Source organism: Heterocephalus glaber, unplaced genomic scaffold, assembly GCF_053883595.1.
Source record: "Heterocephalus glaber isolate CG9 unplaced genomic scaffold, H.glaber_assembly_v1.0 deba00001481, whole genome shotgun sequence".
Taxonomy (NCBI): Eukaryota; Metazoa; Chordata; class Mammalia; order Rodentia; family Bathyergidae; genus Heterocephalus; species Heterocephalus glaber.
Genome location: NW_028258317.1, coordinates 10,071,988 through 10,091,175, shown reverse-complemented (window position 1 = coordinate 10,091,175; position 19,188 = coordinate 10,071,988). Strand labels below are relative to the sequence as shown.

General features: G+C 37.4%; 1 protein-coding gene across 1 annotated transcript in view; it reads right to left on the bottom strand.

The window, feature by feature from the left end:
* LOC101717293 (bile acid-CoA:amino acid N-acyltransferase) overlaps window positions 1–19,188 on the bottom strand; it is a 127,159-nt gene that overhangs the window by 48,029 nt on the left and 59,942 nt on the right. The window lies entirely within an intron of this gene.

The following is a 19,188-nucleotide window of genomic DNA, read 5'->3' as shown; positions in this document are numbered from 1 at the left end:
AGGGGCTGGAGATGTAGTTCAGTTGTGTTGCCACCTGCCTCACAAGAGAAAGATCTTTAGTTCAATCCCTGATACCAAACAACAACAACAACAACAACAACAAAAACAAAATCTGCAGTCATAAAAACAGAATTATATGGGCACAAAAACAAACATGAATATCAATTGAATAGAATTAAGGATGCAAAGAAAAACTCCAAATGAACTATTTCATCTTTGACACAGTGGTAAAAAACATACATTGGAGGAAACATATCCTCTTTAATAAATGGTGCTGAGAAAACTGACTATCCACATGCAGAATGGTAGCTCCAGACTTTCACCATATACTAAACTAAAATCAAAATGGATAAGATCTAAATGTTAAAACGCAAACAGTTAACCTGCTAGAAGGTAAAATAGATAAAACTCCAGACATCATATGTGTAGGCAAAGACTTTCTGAACAGAACCTGAATTGCATAGGCTATAGTACTGAGAATCAACAAACGGGCTTATATAAAATTTAAAGACTTCTTCCGAGTAAAGGAGAAAAAATAACAGAATGAAAAGACAAAACACAACATGAGAAAAAATTTAGCAGCTATTTCTCAGACAGAAAAATAATGTCTAGAATATATAAAGAACTCAAAAAATTTTACACTCACAAAATAAAAGACTCTATTAAAAATGACCAAGTGAAATGAATGACACTTCACAGAAGAAAAAGTACAAAGTGCTAATAAATACATGAGGAAATGCTGAATATTACTGGCCATTAAGACAAGTTAGAATTAAAACAATACTGAGATTCCATTTTACCCCAGAAGGAATGTCTATCATCAAGAAATCAAATGGCACATCCCAGCAAGCAGCAGTGTGGATCAGAGTGGTATGGCTGCAGGGAGATCCAGCAAGGGTCCCTCCCTGACCCTAGTACATGGGCACAGAGGCCAAAGCCAAAGACTCACCTGGAAAACAGCTGCACAGGTGCACAAGCATCAGCCAGAGGCTCACCCTAATACCATCTGGAAGTATTTGGAGACCCTAGCCAGAAGTCTGCTCAGACACCAAGGACTAGGGTCCACTGCTCCCAGACAAAGGCCCTCCCAGACAGTAGCTACATAGGGGAGCAGGTGCTAGCCATAGGCACATCTAGATACCATCCCAAATATATATAGGCCCCATCCAGAAGTCAACCCAGACAACAGGTCAGCTCAGGGATCCAGAAGGCAAACATTCTGAACCCAGGAATTGGTGCACTGGTGAGCAGCAGAGAAAAGGCTACTCGGTGGCTTGGTAAGAATTGAAGGCCACTGGTTAAGCAAAAAATTCCCTCAACATTGGGCTGGGGATTTAGCTCAGTGGTTTCGACTCCTGCTGTGCAAGCGCAAGGACCCGAGTTCGATCCCCGGTACCAAAAAAAAAAAAAAATTCCCTCAACAAAGGCACAGCAGGCTGCACTCTTTGAAATGAGAAGACACGTAAACAAGTCTCAAAGCCAGACTTCCAGATCACCTAAGGCAACCCCAAGGAGAAATGAGATGGAACAATCTGACACTCAAACACCTGGTTTCCTTGAACTGGCAACAAAAGAGGACCTGGAAAAATTAAATCAGAAATAATCTCTCAGATAATAACAGATATTGTGCACATAGTGCAAGACATGATTAATAAATCTAGAGCAGACACAGACCAAAACATAGAAGAGCTGAGGAACATGATGGAATCCCAACATAGGAAACAAATGAAATCCATAAAACAGATGCAAAAGGATTTCCAGGAAATTAAAAATGCCCTTGAAAGTTTATGCCACAGAATGAGCCAATGTGAGACAGAATTTTAGATATAGAAGATAGGATTGCAATTAGTGACCAGGAAAAGAAAAATTTCTTCAAAATAGTAAAGGACCATGAAAAAAATCAATCCAGCAACTGCTAGACAATGCAAAGAAGAACAACATAAGACTGATCAAAGTCAATGAAGAAACAGGAGAGAGTGCAGATGACATAAAAAAAAAACTGTTCACAGAAGTAATGGCAGAAAACTTCCCAAGTAGGGGAAAAGAACTTGACACACAGATAAGTGAGGCATATAGGACTCCAAATAGCCTTGATCAAAAAAAATCTACACATAGGCATATAATACTTAAGATTCCAGAAATCAAAGAGAAAAAAATCCGACAAGCAGTTAGAGGAAAGAAACAAATCACATACAAAGGAAAACCCATGCAAATCACAGCAGACTTCTCAACACAAACATTCAACTCAAGAATTCTGAGCCTGGAGTGAAGTATTTCAAACCTTAAAAGAAAACAGCCTCCAACCCAGATTGATGTACCCTGCAAAACTATCTGTCAAAATTGATGGAGAAATAAGATACTTTTATGACAAAGAACACATGAGGAACTTCATGAATACAAAACTAGCACTCCAAAAAATTTTAAATAATATCCTAAGAAAAGACAATGAGACTCACAACCCCAGGAAGCCCAGCAGAATGAATCCATCAGGCATGACAAGAAATTAAATGCAAAAGGGGAGAATCCAACAAAAAGAAAAAGTTATGACAAGGATAAGTCAATATGTATCAATTATAACCATCAATGTTAATCGTCTCAATTCAAAAATCAAAAGAAATAGACTGGTGACTGGTGCTCCACTCTGTCCATCTAACCATGCCCACTTCTGAGCAGGAGCTGGTGAGGACGCTCCCCCCCGGCACGCCCACCAGCCGCCAGTGTAGCTGTGTGCTCACCTACAAGAACAGGCGCCCACACCTGCCCCTGGCCTCTTGGCTGTGCAGCTACCTGGTTCCACACTACAGAGGCACAGGGGGACAAAAAAGGCCATTGTCCTGAGCTGCAGAAGTTAACAACAGAGAGAGGGCCTCTCTCAGGCTCCCAGATGAAAACTGAAGCCCACTGGAAAAGTGAAGAGAACCTCTGCAATAAAGGCACACCAGACCACCATCCTTGGTAGGTTGGAGGGATCATCCCATCCCATCAGAACCTGGACTATCTTTAGGTGAAAGGCAGCTTAAACCTGCAATAGAACCTTGCATAGTTCAGTGCTGCAGGAGGACAGGGAGCTCAACTTGGGACTTGCAGCCAGAAATCTGCCTGAATTTCATGGATCTGTGACTGGCTTACTGAGACTCATTGACTTATAACTGCACACTGCTGCCCCACATTATCTATTGTGACAGCAGAGACACACCCTGAAGGAGGCCCTTCATTTTTATCTTTTATTTGTTATTTTCAAAATTACCACTATTATTTTTGCTCTTATTTTTAATTTCTTTTCTTCTTTTTCTTCTCTTTAAAAATTTTTCTTTTTCTCTTTTTTCTTTTTCTCTTTTCTTTCTCTCTCTCTATCTCCCTCACTCTCTTGCTGTCCCACATTGTTCTCCATTTCCTTTCTGTTCCTGTTCTGGCCCTAATTCGTATTTCTTCTTTATTTTTCTTTTCTTCTCTTTCCTTCTCTCACCTGTGTCCTCTGGCCTCACTGCTAACCTTCCCCTATTCTTCTACCTAGCTATCCCTCCCTCCCCAACTCCTCCTAAATCTCCATCCCAAAAGGTAAAGTTGCTATATTGAAGAGTTTATTCACTATAAACATAAGTTGGGTTGGTCCTTGATTTTGATTTAATTCACACAGTTAAAGGTGATAGACTAATAACCACCACAAATGGTCATTTTCTAAGAGGTACTTGACCTTCTTGTGTTGCTGATTGTATCACTTGGGCTAAGGTGTTGTATTGATCTAATCAGTTGTCCTTCCTGGTATGATGAAAATGAGACAGCCTCAGAGCCATTAGAGACTCAAAACCTAAAGACTCAAAACTGGAAGACACCTCTGATAAGCAATCATTCCATAAGGGTTCTAACTACAAGCAACAAAGATAATTACAATAAGCAACTTCAAAGTATCAACCCAGGAAATAAATGAAGGACAGTACAAAAAACAAAAATGTTAAGACATTTAAGTAAGGCACAAACTCAGACTTCCACCCTACAAAAGTCAAATTCTGGGGAAAATTAGTGGAAAAGTCTGATAATCAACCACCTGGACACCATGAACTGATAGCACAGGAAATAACAAAACAAATGAGTGAGGCTCTAGAAAAATTCAAAGCAGAAATAATCTCCCAGATAACTACAGAGATGGTGAGCAGAGTGAAAGGCATGATTAGAGGCTCTAGCACAGAAATAAAAAAAAAAAAATAGATGCCTCAGAAACATGCTGGAAGCCATGAATGCCCAGCATAAGAAAGAAATGGAAACCATGATTGCCCAACATAAGAAAGAAATGGAATTCATGAAACAGATTCAAACAGATATTCAGGAGATTAAAAACTCCATTAAAAGCATGCAGAGCAGATTAAGGGAATCTGAAGATAGAATATCAGATATAGAAGACAGGATTGTGGTGAAGAACCATGAAAACAGAGATTTCTTAAAAATAGTAAGGGACCATGAGAAATCAATCCAGCAGCTGCTAGATACTACACAGAAGAATAACATAAAACTGATAGGAGTCCATAAAAAAATAGGCGAATGTACAATAGACATGAGAAAAACTGTTCACAGAAGTAATAGTAGAAAACTTCCCAGACAGAGGTGGAGAATTGGACATACAGATAAGTGAGGCATATAGAACTCCAACTAGCCATTATCAAACAAAATCGACACCTAGACATATAATAGTCAAGATCCCAGAAACCCAACAGAAGAACAAAATCCTTCAGGCAGTTGGAGAAAAGAAACAAATCACCTACCAAGGAAAGCCCATCAGAATCACGGCAGACTTCTCAACACAAACCTTCAAATCAAGGAGAGCCTGGAGTGAAGTATTTAAAACTCTAAAACAAAATAACTTCCAACCTAGACTGTTGTATCTGGCAAAATTATCTTTCAAAATCTATGGGGAAATTAGATACTTCCACTACAAAGTACACCTGAGAAATTTCATGAACACCAAACCAGCACTCCAAACAATTCCAAGCAATATACTAGAATAAGACAATGAAGGTCACAACTCCATGAGGCCCAAAAAAGGGAAGCCACCAAGCAAGGTAAGAAACTAAAGGGAAAGGGAGAAAAATAAAAAATAAAAGAGCCAACAACAGCAAAACATCATAACAAGGATGAGTCAATATCTATCAATTATAACTATCAATGTTAATGGCCTCGATTCATCAATCAAAAGAAGTAGACTGACAATAGATTAGGAAGCAAAATCCAATAATATGCTGTATACAGGAAACACACCTAACTCAAAAAGAAATTCATAGGCTGAAAGTAAAAGGATGGAAAATAGTTCTCCACCTGACAGGAACCCAGAAAAAAGTAGGGGTAACAATCTTGTCTGCAGATAAAGTAAATTTCAAACCAAAACTAATTAAGAGAGACAAAGATGGTCACTACATCCTTGTGAAGGGAACAATCCAAGAGAAAGAGATGACAATCCTAAATATATATGCACCAAATATGAATGCCCCCAACTATACAAAACAAATATTAATGGGCATGAAAAACCAAATAAGCACTAATACAATTGTAGTGGGGGACCTCAATACCCCACTATCACAAACAGATCATCTAGATAAAAAATTAGCAACGAAATTCTAGAACTGAACCAAGCTATTGAACAAATGGACTTAATAGATGTTTACAGAGTGTTCCACCCCACAAAATCAGAATATACATTCTTTTCAGCTGCACACGGGTCATTCTCCAAAAGAGACTATGTGCTAGGTCATAAGACATGTCTAATTGAATGTAAAAGAATTGAAGTTACGCTTTTTATATTATCAGACCGCAGTGCAACAAAATTGGAGATCAATAACATAAGAAACCACAAAACTCCCACAAACACATGGAAATTGAAAAACACCCTCATGAGCAACCAATGGGTCACAGAGGAAATTAAAGAAGAAATCAGGCAGTTTCTACAATTAAATGGCAATGTCAATACAATATATCAGAATCTATGGTTGCATTTTTATGAGGGAAATTCATAGCAGTGAATACTCATAGTAGGAAAACAGAGCTCAATTAAACAATGTGATGCTGAACCTCAATCTTCTAGAAAAGGAAGACCAAGACAAACCCAAAGCTCATACAAGGGAGGAAATGATAAAGATCAGAGCAGAAATCAATGCAATGGAGACTAAGAGTATGATACAAAGAATCAATGAAACAAAGAGTTGTTTCTTTGAAAGAATAAACAAAATTGACAAAACCTTAGCCGACTTTATCAAAAAAAGGAAAGAAAAGGCCCAAATCCATGCAATTAGGAATGAAAAGGATGAAATTACAATGGACCCAGCAGAAATCCAGAGGATCATCAATACCTACTTTGAGAACTTATATGCCAATAAGATGGAAACCATAGAAGAAATGGTCAGATTTCTAATATTTATAAATTACCAAAGTTGAACAAAGAAGACCTAAAAATTCTAAATAACTGAGTATCAATCAACAAAATAGAAAGAGTAATTAAAAACTTGCCAACTAAGAAAAGTCTGGGTCCTGATGGCTTCACTGATGAATTCTACAAGTCATATATAGAGGAACTACTGACACTAGTGTTTAAACTCTTCAATGAAATTGAAAGGGAAGAAATACTCCCAAATTCATTCCTGGAAGCAAGCACCACCTTGATCTCCAAAGCAGAGAAAGACCAAACCCTAAAAGAGAACTATAGGACAATCTCACTAATGAACATAGATGCAAAAATCCTTAATAAGATACTGGCTACAAAGGAAAGCCCATCAGAATCACAGCAGACTTCTCAACACAAACCATCAAGGCAAGAAGAGCTTGGAGTGACATATTCCAAGCCCTAAAAGAAAACAGCCTCCAACCCAGATTGATGTACCCTGCAAAACTATCTTTCAAAATGGATGGAGAAATAAGATACTTTCATGACAAAGAGCACCTTAGGAACTTTGTGAATACCAAACCAGCACTCCAAAGAATTTTACACAATAGCCTAGGAACAGACATTGAGGATCACAACCCCAGGAAGCAAAGCAGAATAAACCCATCTGGCATGACAAGAAATTAAATGTAAAGGGGGAGAACCCAACAAAAAGAAAAAGTCATGGCAATGACAAGTCAATACGTTTCAGTTATAACCATCAACGTTACTGGTCTCAATTCACCAATCCAAAGAAATAGACTGGCAGAATGGGTCAAGAAGCAAAATCCAACAATATGCTGCATACAAGAAACACACTTCATTCAAAAGGAAACTCATAGACTGAAAGTTAAAGGGTGGAAAACAATACGCCATGCAACAGGAACCCAAAGAAAAAGCAGGAGTAGCTATCCTCTTGGAAGATCAAGTAGATTTCAAACCAACACTAATTAAGAGAGATGAAGAAGGACACTACATCCTTGTAAAGGGAACAATCCAAGAGGAAGAGATGACAATCATAAATATCTATGTACCAAAAACTAGTGCACCCAACTATAGAAAACAAATACTAACGGACATGAAAAGTCATATATGCACTAATACAATTGTAGTGGGGGACCTCAACACCCCACTGTCACAAATAGATAGATCAACTAGACTAAAAATAAGTAATGAAATACTAGAACTCAATCGAACTCTTGAACAAATGAACTTAACAGATGTTTACAGAGTCTTCCACCCCACAAAATCAGAATACACATTCTTCTCAGCTGCACATGGGTCATTCTCCAAAATACACCACATACTCACACATAGAACATGTTTATGTAAGTGCAAAGGAATTGAAGTTATCCCCTGTATATTATCAGACCATAGGGCGATGAAATTGGAGATCCATAGCAAAAGAAACTCAAAAAATTTCATAAACACATGGAAATTGAACAACACACTTCTGAATAACCAATGGGTCACAGAGGAAATTAAAGAAGAAATCAGACAGTTCCTTCAATTAAATGACAATGACAATACAACATATCGGAATCTATGGGACACAATGAAAGTAGTCTTATGAGCGAAATTCATAGCAGTGAATATGCATATTAGGAAAACAGAATGAGCCCAATTAAACAACCTGATGCTGAACCTCAAGCTTCTAGAAAAAGAAGAGAAGTACAACCCATAGCTCATACAAGGGAAGAAATTATAAAGATCAGAGGAGAAATCAATGCAATGGAGACTAAGAGAATGATACAAAAAATCAATGAAGCCAAGAGTTGGTTCTTTGAAAGAATCAACAAAATTGATAAACCTTTAGTCAACCTTGTCAGAAAAAGGAAAGAAAAGGCCCAAATCCATGCAATTAGGAATGAAAAGGGTGAAACTACAACAGACCCAGCAGAAATCCAGATGATCGTCAATACCTACTTCCAGAACCTATACGCCAATAAGATGGAAAACACAGAAGAAATGGACAGATTCCTAGATACATATGAATTACCAAAGTTGAACGGAGAAGACCTAAAATTTCTGAAGAACCCAATATCAACCAATGAAATTGAAAATGTAATTAAAAACTTATCACCTAAGGAAAGCCCGGGCCCTGATGGCTTCACTGCTGAATTCTACAAGACATTTAGAGAGGAACTGCTGCCACTACTGTTTAAACTCTTCAATGAAATTGAAAGGGAAGCAATACTCCCAAATTCATTCCTGGAAGCAAGCATCACCTTGATCCCCAAAGCAGAGAAAGATCCAACTGAAAAAGAGAACTATAGGCCCATCTCACTAATGAACATACATGCAAAAATCCTTAATAAGATACTGGCAAACAGAATGCAGAAGATCATCAAGAAGATCATACATCCTGATCAACTGGGATTCATCCGAGGGATGCAGGGATAGTTCAATATACTAAAATCAATCAATGTAATACACTATATCAATAGAGCCAAGGACAAAAACCATATGATTATCTCCATAGACGCAGAAAAAGCATTTGACAAAATCCAACATGCATTTATGATAAAAACCTTACAAAAAATTGGAATAGATGGTCTCTACCTCAAACTGATAGAAGCCATCTATGAAAAACCAACAGCCAATATCATACTAAATGGTCAAAAATTGAAATCCTTCACACTAAAATCAGGAACAAGATAAGGATGTCCACTATCACCACTCTTGTTCAATATAGTTCTGGAAACATTAGCCATGGCAATTAGACAAGAGAAAGACATAAAAGGAATAAAGATAGGAAATGAAGAAGTCAAATTGTCATTATTTGCAGATGACATGATACTCTATAGAGAAGACCCCAAGAACTCCACCAAAAGTCTTCTAGACTTAATAACCAAATTCAGTCAAGTAGCTGGTTACAAGGTCAACACACAAAAATCAATAGCTTTCCTCTACACCAATGACAGACTCACTGAGAGAGAAATAGGGCAAATAATTCCTTTCACAATAGCATCCAAAAAACTGAAATACCTAGGAATCATCCTAACGAAAGAAATCAAAGACCTCTTCTCTGAAAACTATGGCACTCAGAAAAGAGAGATTGAAGATGATATCAGAAAATGGACAGACATCCCCTGCTCCTGGGTAGGAAGGATTAATAGAGTGAAAATGGCCATACTTCCAAAACTGCTATAGAGATTTAATGCAATTCCAATTGAGATCCCAGCAGCATATTTCATAGACCTCGAGAAAAAAATCCAAAAATTCATTTGGAGCAAGAAGAGACCCAGAATAGCAAAAGCAATTCTAGGTAACAGAGACATGGCAGGGGGTATCACAATCCCCAACCCGCAACTCTACTACAAAGCTGCTGTGATAAAAACAGCATGGCACTGGCAAAGAAACAGACTTGAGGACCAGTGGAACAGATTATAAGATGCAGAAACAATGCCAGACACACTCAGCCATCTCATCTTCAACAAAGGAGCCAAACACTCTCACTGGAGGAAAGATAGCCTCTTTAATAAATGGTGCTGGAAAAATTGGGCTTCAACTTGTCAAAGATTCAAACTAGACCTGTATCTCTCATCATGCACTAAACTAAAATCAAAATGGATTAAAGATCTCAATATTAAAATAGAAACTCTGAACCAGTTGGAACACAGGTTAGGTAGAACCCTTGAAGACATCGGTGTAGGAAAAGATTTTATGAACAAAACCTCAGTTGCCTGTGAACTAGCACAAACAATCAACAAATGGGATCTCTTCTTATTAAAAAGCTTCTGCACAGCAAGAGAATCCACCAGTAGTGTGAAGAAACAATCCACAGTGTGGGAAAAAATCTTCACCTGATCTTCCTCAGACAAAGGTCTACTATCTCAAATCTATAAAGAACTTAAAAAGATCAGACCTCCCAAATTTAAAGACCCAATCCAAAAATGGGCATCTGAAATGAACAGACATTTCTCAGACAAAGAAGTAGAAATAGCAAATAAATACATGAAAAAATGTTCAACATCACTGGTCATTCGAGAGATGCAAATGAAAACAATGCTGAGATTCCATTTCACTCCAGAAAGAATGGCTGCCATCATGAAATCAACCAATAACAAATGCTGGTGGGGCTGTGGGGAAAGAGGAACCCTGCTTCACTGCTGGTGGGAGTGTAGACTGGTGCAAGCACTGTGGAAATCAGTATGGAGATACCTCAAAGAACTAGGACTGGAAATCCCATTTGACCCCTCTATTCCACTGCTGGGGATCTTCCCCGAAGAATTAAAAGAATCATACCACAGTGATATATGTGCACCCATGTTCATAGCAGCCCAGTTTGTAATAGCTACAACTTGGAAACAGCCCAAATGCCCATCAACTGGAGACTGAATAAAGAAAATGTGTTCTTTTTATAAAATGGAGTACTACTCAGCCATAAAAAATGAGAAATTAGAGACATTTATAGCTAAGTGGGTGCACATTGAGGCAATACTCTTAAGTGAAATAAATAGGACACAGATGTGTAAATACTGAATAGTTTCTCTGGTGTGAGAAAGTGAAAGTGTAAATAAGGACTAAATGTATAATAGGTCATGTGAAATAGGAGGAAAAGGGGCAAAGGGGAAGGAAGTGGGAGGGCTAAGGGAAAGGATAGAAGGGAATGGGATTAATATGAGAATATGGAAAAATAGGAACAAAATTTTTGTAAATAGGGAGGGCTGGAGGGGTTGAATGGAGGGCTGGGCAAGGGTGAAACACAACCAAGAGAGACTATGTAAAGGTGCAATTTTTTCCAATGATGAATGTCATTATATTGTATACCTAAAATATACCAATTATTAGAATGAATAATCGATAATGTAAAATAGGAAGAAAAGGTCCAAAGGGGTAGAGGTAGTGGGGGGCACAGGGGAAAGGAAAGAAGGGAAAGGAAAAATGATGAGAAATGGAAAAAATGGAAATAAAGTCTTTGTAAATAGGGAAGGGTGGAGGGCGTGCAGGGAGGGCTAGGAATGGGGAAAAAATAAGAACCAAGATGCATTATATAAAGGTACAATTCCCACTGAGAAATGTAATTGTGTTGTATACCTACAATGTACCAATAAAAGAATTTAATACAAAAAAAAAAAAGATACTGGCAAGTAGAACACTAAAGGTGATTGAGATCATCTACCCTGACCAAGTGGGATTAAACCCAGGGATGCAGGGATGATTCAACAAACACAAATCAATCAATGTAATACATTATATCACTAGAGCCAAGGACAAAAACCATATGATCATCTCAATAGATGCAGGAAAAGCATTTGACAAAATCCAACATGCAATCATGATAAAACCCTCCAAAAAATTGGTATAGATGGTTTTTTTCTCAACCTGATAAAAGCCATCTGTGAAAAACCAACAGCCAGTATCATACTAAATGGTCAAAAACTGAAATCCTTCACACTAAAATCAGGAACAAGACAAGGATGTGCACTATCACCAATCTTGTTCAATATAGTTCTGGAAACATTAGCCACAGCAATTAGACAAGAGAACAAAAGAATAAAGATAGGAAATGAAGTCAAATTGTCATTACTTGCAAATAACATGATACTCTATATAGAAGACCCCAAGAACTCCACCAAAAGTCTTCTAGACTTAATAACCAAATTCATTAAAGTAGCCTGATACAAGGTCAACACACAAAAATCAATAGCTTTCCTGTACAGGAACAACAGACTCACTGAGAACGAAATGGGGCAATGAATTCCTTTCATAATCACATCCAAAAAATTGAAATATCTAGGAATCAACCTAATGAATGAAATAAAAGACCTCTACTCTGAAAACTATAGCACTCTGAAAAGGTGATCAAAGGTAATATCAGAAAATGGAAAGATACACTTAGCTCCTGGGTAGGAAAAATCAACATAGTGAAAATGGGCATACTTCCAAAATTGCTATATAGATTCATTGTAATCCCAATTGAAATTCCAGCAGCATACATCACAGAACTTAAGACAATCAAAAATTCATGTGGAACCAGAAGAGACCTAGAATAGCAAAAGCAATTTTTGGCAATAAAGACACGGTAGAAGGTGTCACAATCCCCAACTTGAAATATACTACAATGCTACTGTGATAAAAACAGCATGGTACTGGCAAAGAAACAGACCTGAGGACCAGTGGAACAGCATAGAAGATGCAGAAACAACTCCAGACACACTCAGCCACCTCATCTTTGACAAAGGAGCCAAACACCCTCACTGGAGGAAAGATAGCCTCTTTAATAAATGGTGCTCAAAAAAACCTGAATTTTAACTTGCCAAAGATTAAAACTAGACCTATATCTCTCACTATGCACTAAACTAAAACTGAAATGTATTAAAGTTCTAAATATTAAATCAGAAATACTAAATAGGCTGGAAGAGAGGTTAGGTAGAACTCTTGAAGACATTGGTGTAGGAAAAGATTTTATGAACAAAATCTCAGATGCCCGTGAACTAGCACAATCAACAAATGGGATCTCTTCTTATTAAACAGTTTCTGCACAAGAGAAACCACCAACAGTGTGAAGAGACAACCCACAATATGGGAAAAAATTTTCACCAGCTGTTCCTCAGACAAAGGTCTACTATCTAGAATATATGAAGATCTTCAAAATAACAGACCTCCCAAATTACAGACCAATTCAAAAATGGATGTCTGAAGTGAACAGACATTTCTTACACAAAGAAGTAGAAATAGCAAATAAACATATGAAAAAATGTTCAACATCACTAGTCATTCAAGAAATGCAAATGAAAACAATGTTGAGATTCCACATCACCCCAGAAAGAATGGCTGTTATCAAGAAATCAACCAATAACAAATGCTGGCTTGGTTGTGGAGAGAAAGGAACCCTTCTCCATTGCTGGTGGGAGTGTAGACTGGTGCAACCACTGTGGAAATCAGTATGGAGATACCTCAAAGAACCAGAACTAGAGGTCCCATTTGACCCAGCTACTCCCCTGCTGGGTATCTTCCCAAAAGCATGAAAAGAATCATACCACAGCGATATATGTGCACCTATGTTTATAGCAGCACAATTTGTAATAGCTAAAGCTTGGCAACAGCCCAAGTGCCCATCTACTGGAAACTGGATAAAGAAGATGTGTTTTTTTTTTATAAAATGGAGTACTATTCAGCCATAAAGAATGAGAAACCAGAGACATTTTATAGCTAAATGGATGCATATTGAGGCCATAATCTTAAGTGAAATAAATAGGACACACATGTAAATACCGAATAGTTTCTCTAGTGTGAGAAACTGAAAGTGCAAATAAGGATTAAAATGATTAAAATGAATAATTGATAATTTGAAATAGGAAAAGGTCCAAAGGTGTAGTAGTGGTGGGAGGGGAAGGGGAAAGGGAAGAAGGGAAAGAAACATTATGAGAAAAGAAAAAAAATGGAAACAAAATCTATGTAAATAGGGAAGGGTGGAGGGGTGAAGGGTGTATAGGTAATGGGGGAAAAAATAAGAACTAAGATACATCATGTACAGTTACAAGCACCCAATGATAAATGTAAACATACTGTATACCTAAAATGTACCAATAAAGGAATTTTTAAAAAAAGAAAATAACAAGTGCAAAATACCATGAGAAATTTTCTTAGAGAATTGGGACTGGAACTCATAAAAGATCATTTACAGCAGAAGAAAAACAAGTGTTTCCAAAAAAATTGTGGAGCACACTGGTGAACTGACAGGTGAACAGGTAGATAAAACATCACAAAGACCTAGTATGACAAGAGAAAAACAAAAAAAGATGTCAGCTGTACCCTACAAAAAAAGGACAGGAAAAAAACATACATACTATCAGCGTAAGCAATACTTGTGTATGGAACATGCACTTTTCACATGTGAAGACTGCTTTGGGTGTGACAGTTGAAGCAAAAATTTCTGTGGTAACTTTTGTTTGTATCTACACTGTAGTGTACTTAGGTTTTTATTTCTGATGTTACCTTTTAGGTTTTGTAAGCAAGTAAACAGATGATGTGAAAATGTTGATGTCTATTCTAAGCACTCATTACATATTTGATATTTTTATTTTACTGATATCTTATTTTCCTGCTAAGTGCATGTTGTACAATATAGTAAGAAGCTCCTGACAAAAGAAGAAGACGAAAGAGGTGACAAGAACAGACTGCCCCACAGGAAAGGAAAGCTAAGCACACATGCTGTCAGTATGAGATGTGTGCATGAAACATACAGTTGTCATGTGTGAAGACTGCCTTGTGTATGACAGTTGAAGCAAAGATTATTCTTGCTGTAGAGTTCTACTGGTATTTTCATTGTAGCTCATGTAGAAATGTATTTATGTTGTAATTTTTTAGGCTGTGTACACCAAAAATGTTGATGCTGAAAATTTTGATGCTTTTTTAATAAACACTCAATAAATTTAAAAAAAGAAATGTAAACTAGTACAATCACTATGAAAATAAGTATGGATACTCCTCAAAAAAACTAAAACTAGAAATCCATTTAACCCAGATATTCCCCATCTAGGTATATTTCTGGAAGGGTTAAAGATATCATATTACATGTTTATAGCAGCACAACTACTAAAAGCTAAATCTTGGAAATAGCCTATACTTCCACAAGTCTATATGTCCACAAACAGATGAATATAGTAATTACACACAATGAAGTACACTCTTCCATAAAGATAGATGAGTCATTTATAGAAAAATGGATGGACTTTGAAACTGTAATGCTAAGTGATATCAAGCAGACAGACAAGCTTAAATATCACATGGTTCCTATTATATAAGAAACCCAAATTATAAATAAGGAACAAAATAAAAGATATATAATAGCAAGTAGGGAAATAAATCTTTCTCAAATGGGAAGGGGATGAAGAGATGGAAGGGATGAGATTGAATGGGGATGAAAACAGAATTATGAACCACCTTTACACAAGTAATGTAAACATTATATGCAAAAATGTACTACTAAAAACACTGAATTAGAAAAAAAGACATTTGGGGGACAATTAGACATTTGTTCTTAAATAACACTGAGTTCAAGATATCTGAAACATCATTATGGCTTCCAAAAAGATACTCTTTTTTGATACTCTTCCTTATTAAGAGGGCCTATGGCTTTCAGGTGATGAACAGATTTTTCAGCCATTGTTTAAACTCACACTGGATCCAGTAAGTCTCAGAATTCATTCTGTGATCATTTTCCCTAGTTCCTGAGTGTATAATTGGGATAGGTATGCTTAGTACTTGGTAGAATCATTATATTGGCTTTTAATCTATGGTGTGAAGGCCATTAGAGTGAGAAAGTCACCTCTATCTGGGAAAATAGTACCTCAAATCAATATTACATCTGTGGAATAATTTCAGAGATTTGTGCCACCATGAAGGACTCTAAAGATGCAGAAGTAGTAGTTCCCACCATATCTCAATTTAATACTCCTATTTGGACTCTGCAGAAGATGAATAGATCTTGGAGAGTAACAATGGATTGCCATAAATTTAATCAAGTGGCACTCTAATTAAAGCTATTGTGCCAGATGTACTTTTTTGCTTGAGCATAATAACACAAATCCTGGTGCCTGTTTGCAGCTATTGACTTTCCAAATGCCTTTTCCCCCATACCTAGCCATAGGTCCATAAGAAGCTATTTGCTTTCAGCTAGCAAGGCTAGCATTACACCTTTACTAGTCTATTTTAGGAATATATGAACTCTCTTGTTCTGTTTCACAATCTAAATTACAGAGATTGTAAATGCCTTTCTCTTCCACAAGGTACCCCAGTGGTTCATTACATTGATGACATTATGCTAATTGGATCTGGTGACTTATTAATAAGACATTTTCATGTCAGAGGATGAAAATGAATTCAACTAATATTCAAGAGCCCTCTACTCACCAAAATTTCTAGTCCTGTGGTATAAGACATGCTGAGCTATTCCTTTGAAAGTGAAGGATAAATTATTGCATCTGGGCCCTCCCATAACCAAAAAAGAGGCAATACATTCCTCACTTGGGCATGTAATTATGTTCTATTTACGGAGTTAGTCAGAAACCTACTAGCTTTCACTGGGCCCAGAATAAGACAGGTTCTGCAGCAGGTCTAGTCTCTGTGTAGCTGTTTTTCCACTTGGGAAGATTTAATGGTACTTAAAGAATCAGTGGCAGATAGGGATGTTTATAAAGACTCTGGAAATTCCCCTTAAGTGTATCACACAGGAGACCCTTAGAATTTTGGAGCATGGCTCTAGCACTCTCTGTAGACAGCTTCTCTATTTGAAAAACAGCTCCCAGCCTGCTCCTGGGCCTTAATGAAAATTGAACACTTGACTACTATGTAGTCATGCAACCTGAGCTGTCCATAATAAACTGACTGCTTTTCACCCTCAGAGTCATAAATTCAGATACACATAGAAATAGTCCTTCATCAAATGGAAGTGATATGCTATATGCTATCAGGGCCAAGCAGGTCTTGGAGGTTCAAGTATGCTACAGGAAAAAGTGGTCCAATTGCTATAGTTCCTACTCATGCTACACTGCCTTTTGTCTCCCAGAATTTCATGGCTGTATGATCAGTTGACAGAGAAGGAGAAGACTAGTGTATAGTTTACAAATGGTTCTGCACATCATGTAGGCACCACCTGAAAATGGACAGCTGCTGTTCTACAGCTCCTTTCCATGACATTCCCTAAGGACAGTGGTTAAGGAAAATCTTCAGAGTGGGCAGAACTTCAGGCAGTGCACTTGATTATGCATTTTGTTTGGAAGAAAAAATTATCAGATGTGTAACTATATGCTTATTCTTAGACTGTAGCCAATGGTCTGCCTGGATTGTGAGTGACTTGAAAGGAATATGACTGGAAATTTGGTAACAAAGACTTTGGGGAAGAGTTATGTGGATATACCTCTCCATATGTTGTGAAGGATGTGAGACTATTTGTGTCCAATGTAAATGCCAACCAAAAGGAAACTTCAGCAGAAAAAGGCTTTAATAATCAAGTGGATAGGATAACTTGTTCTGTGGATGGTATTCAGTGGCTTTCTTCAGCCATCCCTGTCACTACCCAATTGGCTCATGAACAAAATGGCTTTAGTGGTAGGGACAGAGGTTATGCATGGGCTCAGCACCCTCCATTCACCAAGTCAGAGGTGACTACAGCCATTGCTGAATGCCTAATCTGCAAGCAGTAGCAGAGCAACACGGAGTCCTTGATATGGCACAGTTCCCTGAGGTGATCATCCTGTAATCTGGTGGCAGATTAAATACATCGAACCACTTCCACTATGAGAAGGGTAGCTCTTCATCCTTATTGGAATAGACACTTATTTGGGGTATGGATTTGTTTTTTCTACATGTAATGTTTCTGTAAAAACTACCTTTGTCAATTTACAGAATGCCTCATCAACCATCATAGTATTCCATACAACATTGCTTGTGACCAAGGAATGGACTTCATGCCCCCAAATCTATGGCAATAGGAAGATGCTCTTCGAATTCACTGTTCTTATCTGTAGCCCATCATTCAAAGGAGCTGGATTAATAAAACACTGGGATGGATTTTAAAGTGCCAAATAGATGGCAATAGCCTGTATGACTGGACAGAGACTGTATGGGCTCTGACTCAGCATGCAATATATGGTACTGTTCCTCTCATAGCCAGAATTCATGGTCCTAAAATCAAGATGTGAGAATAGAAATTGTACTATTCACCATTGCCTCTAGTGAACTACTACCAAAATTTTTTCTTCCTATGCTCGTCTTCCTTTTTTTTTCCCTTATCCTCTGCTGCCCTAGAAGTTTAAGGTCCAGAATGGAGAAAATTTCTACTAGGAGACACAATGAGGATTCCATTGAACTGGAAGGTCATGCTCACCCTGGTCATTTTGGGTTCTTCATTCCTGAATCAACAAGCTAAAAAGGGAGTTATAGCATTGGTAGGGATGATTAATCCAGAATGCCAAATTGAATTGCTATTCTACAATGGAGGTAGGGATCCCTTAGGGCTTCTTCTAGTATTACCATTTTCTATTATAAAAGTCAATGGGAAATTACAACAACCCAATCCAGGTGAGATGACAAATGGCCTAGAACCTTCAGGAATTGAGGTGTGGGTTACTCCACTAGGTAAAGGATCGAGACTTGCTGGAGTGCTTGCTGAAGGCCAAAGAATCCAGAATGGGTAGTTATGAATACCAGATAGTATCACATGACCAGTTACAGAAATGAGGATTGTAATAGTCCTGAGTATTTATTTCCTATTTTGCTAATATACTTGTGCATATACACATTTATATATATATATGTATATATATATATATATGTAAAGTAGACATTATTGTTTTCTTTTTTATATGTGATTTTGATTGATGTAACATCAGTACTTAAGTATTGTTACTTTTACATTATAATATTTAAGTTATGGACTATTAGGGTGAATAGTAAATATCACCCAGGCCAAAACTCTGCCTTCTATTCTGGGAAGAGAATTAGTGTTTTCATTTGTACATGGGATAGTTGTATCATATTAAGTGTAATTATAAACTTGCTATTGTATTTAGAGATTAAGTATAATTTAAGGAGAGATGTCTGGTTGCCAAGTTGACCCTGGGTAGATTGTGGCCATTAATCATGACAATTCAACTTGAATTCATTGAGACACATCTAGCAGATTAGTGAAGCACAGTTCTGTGTGAGTGCATGTGTATATGTATATGTATGTGTAAATGGCTGACATTTCTCTCACCAAACTGAAGGAAAAAAGACCAGATGTGGCTGGTACCAACCAATAAGGTTATATCCTGGAAGTAATGAAAAGAAAGAAG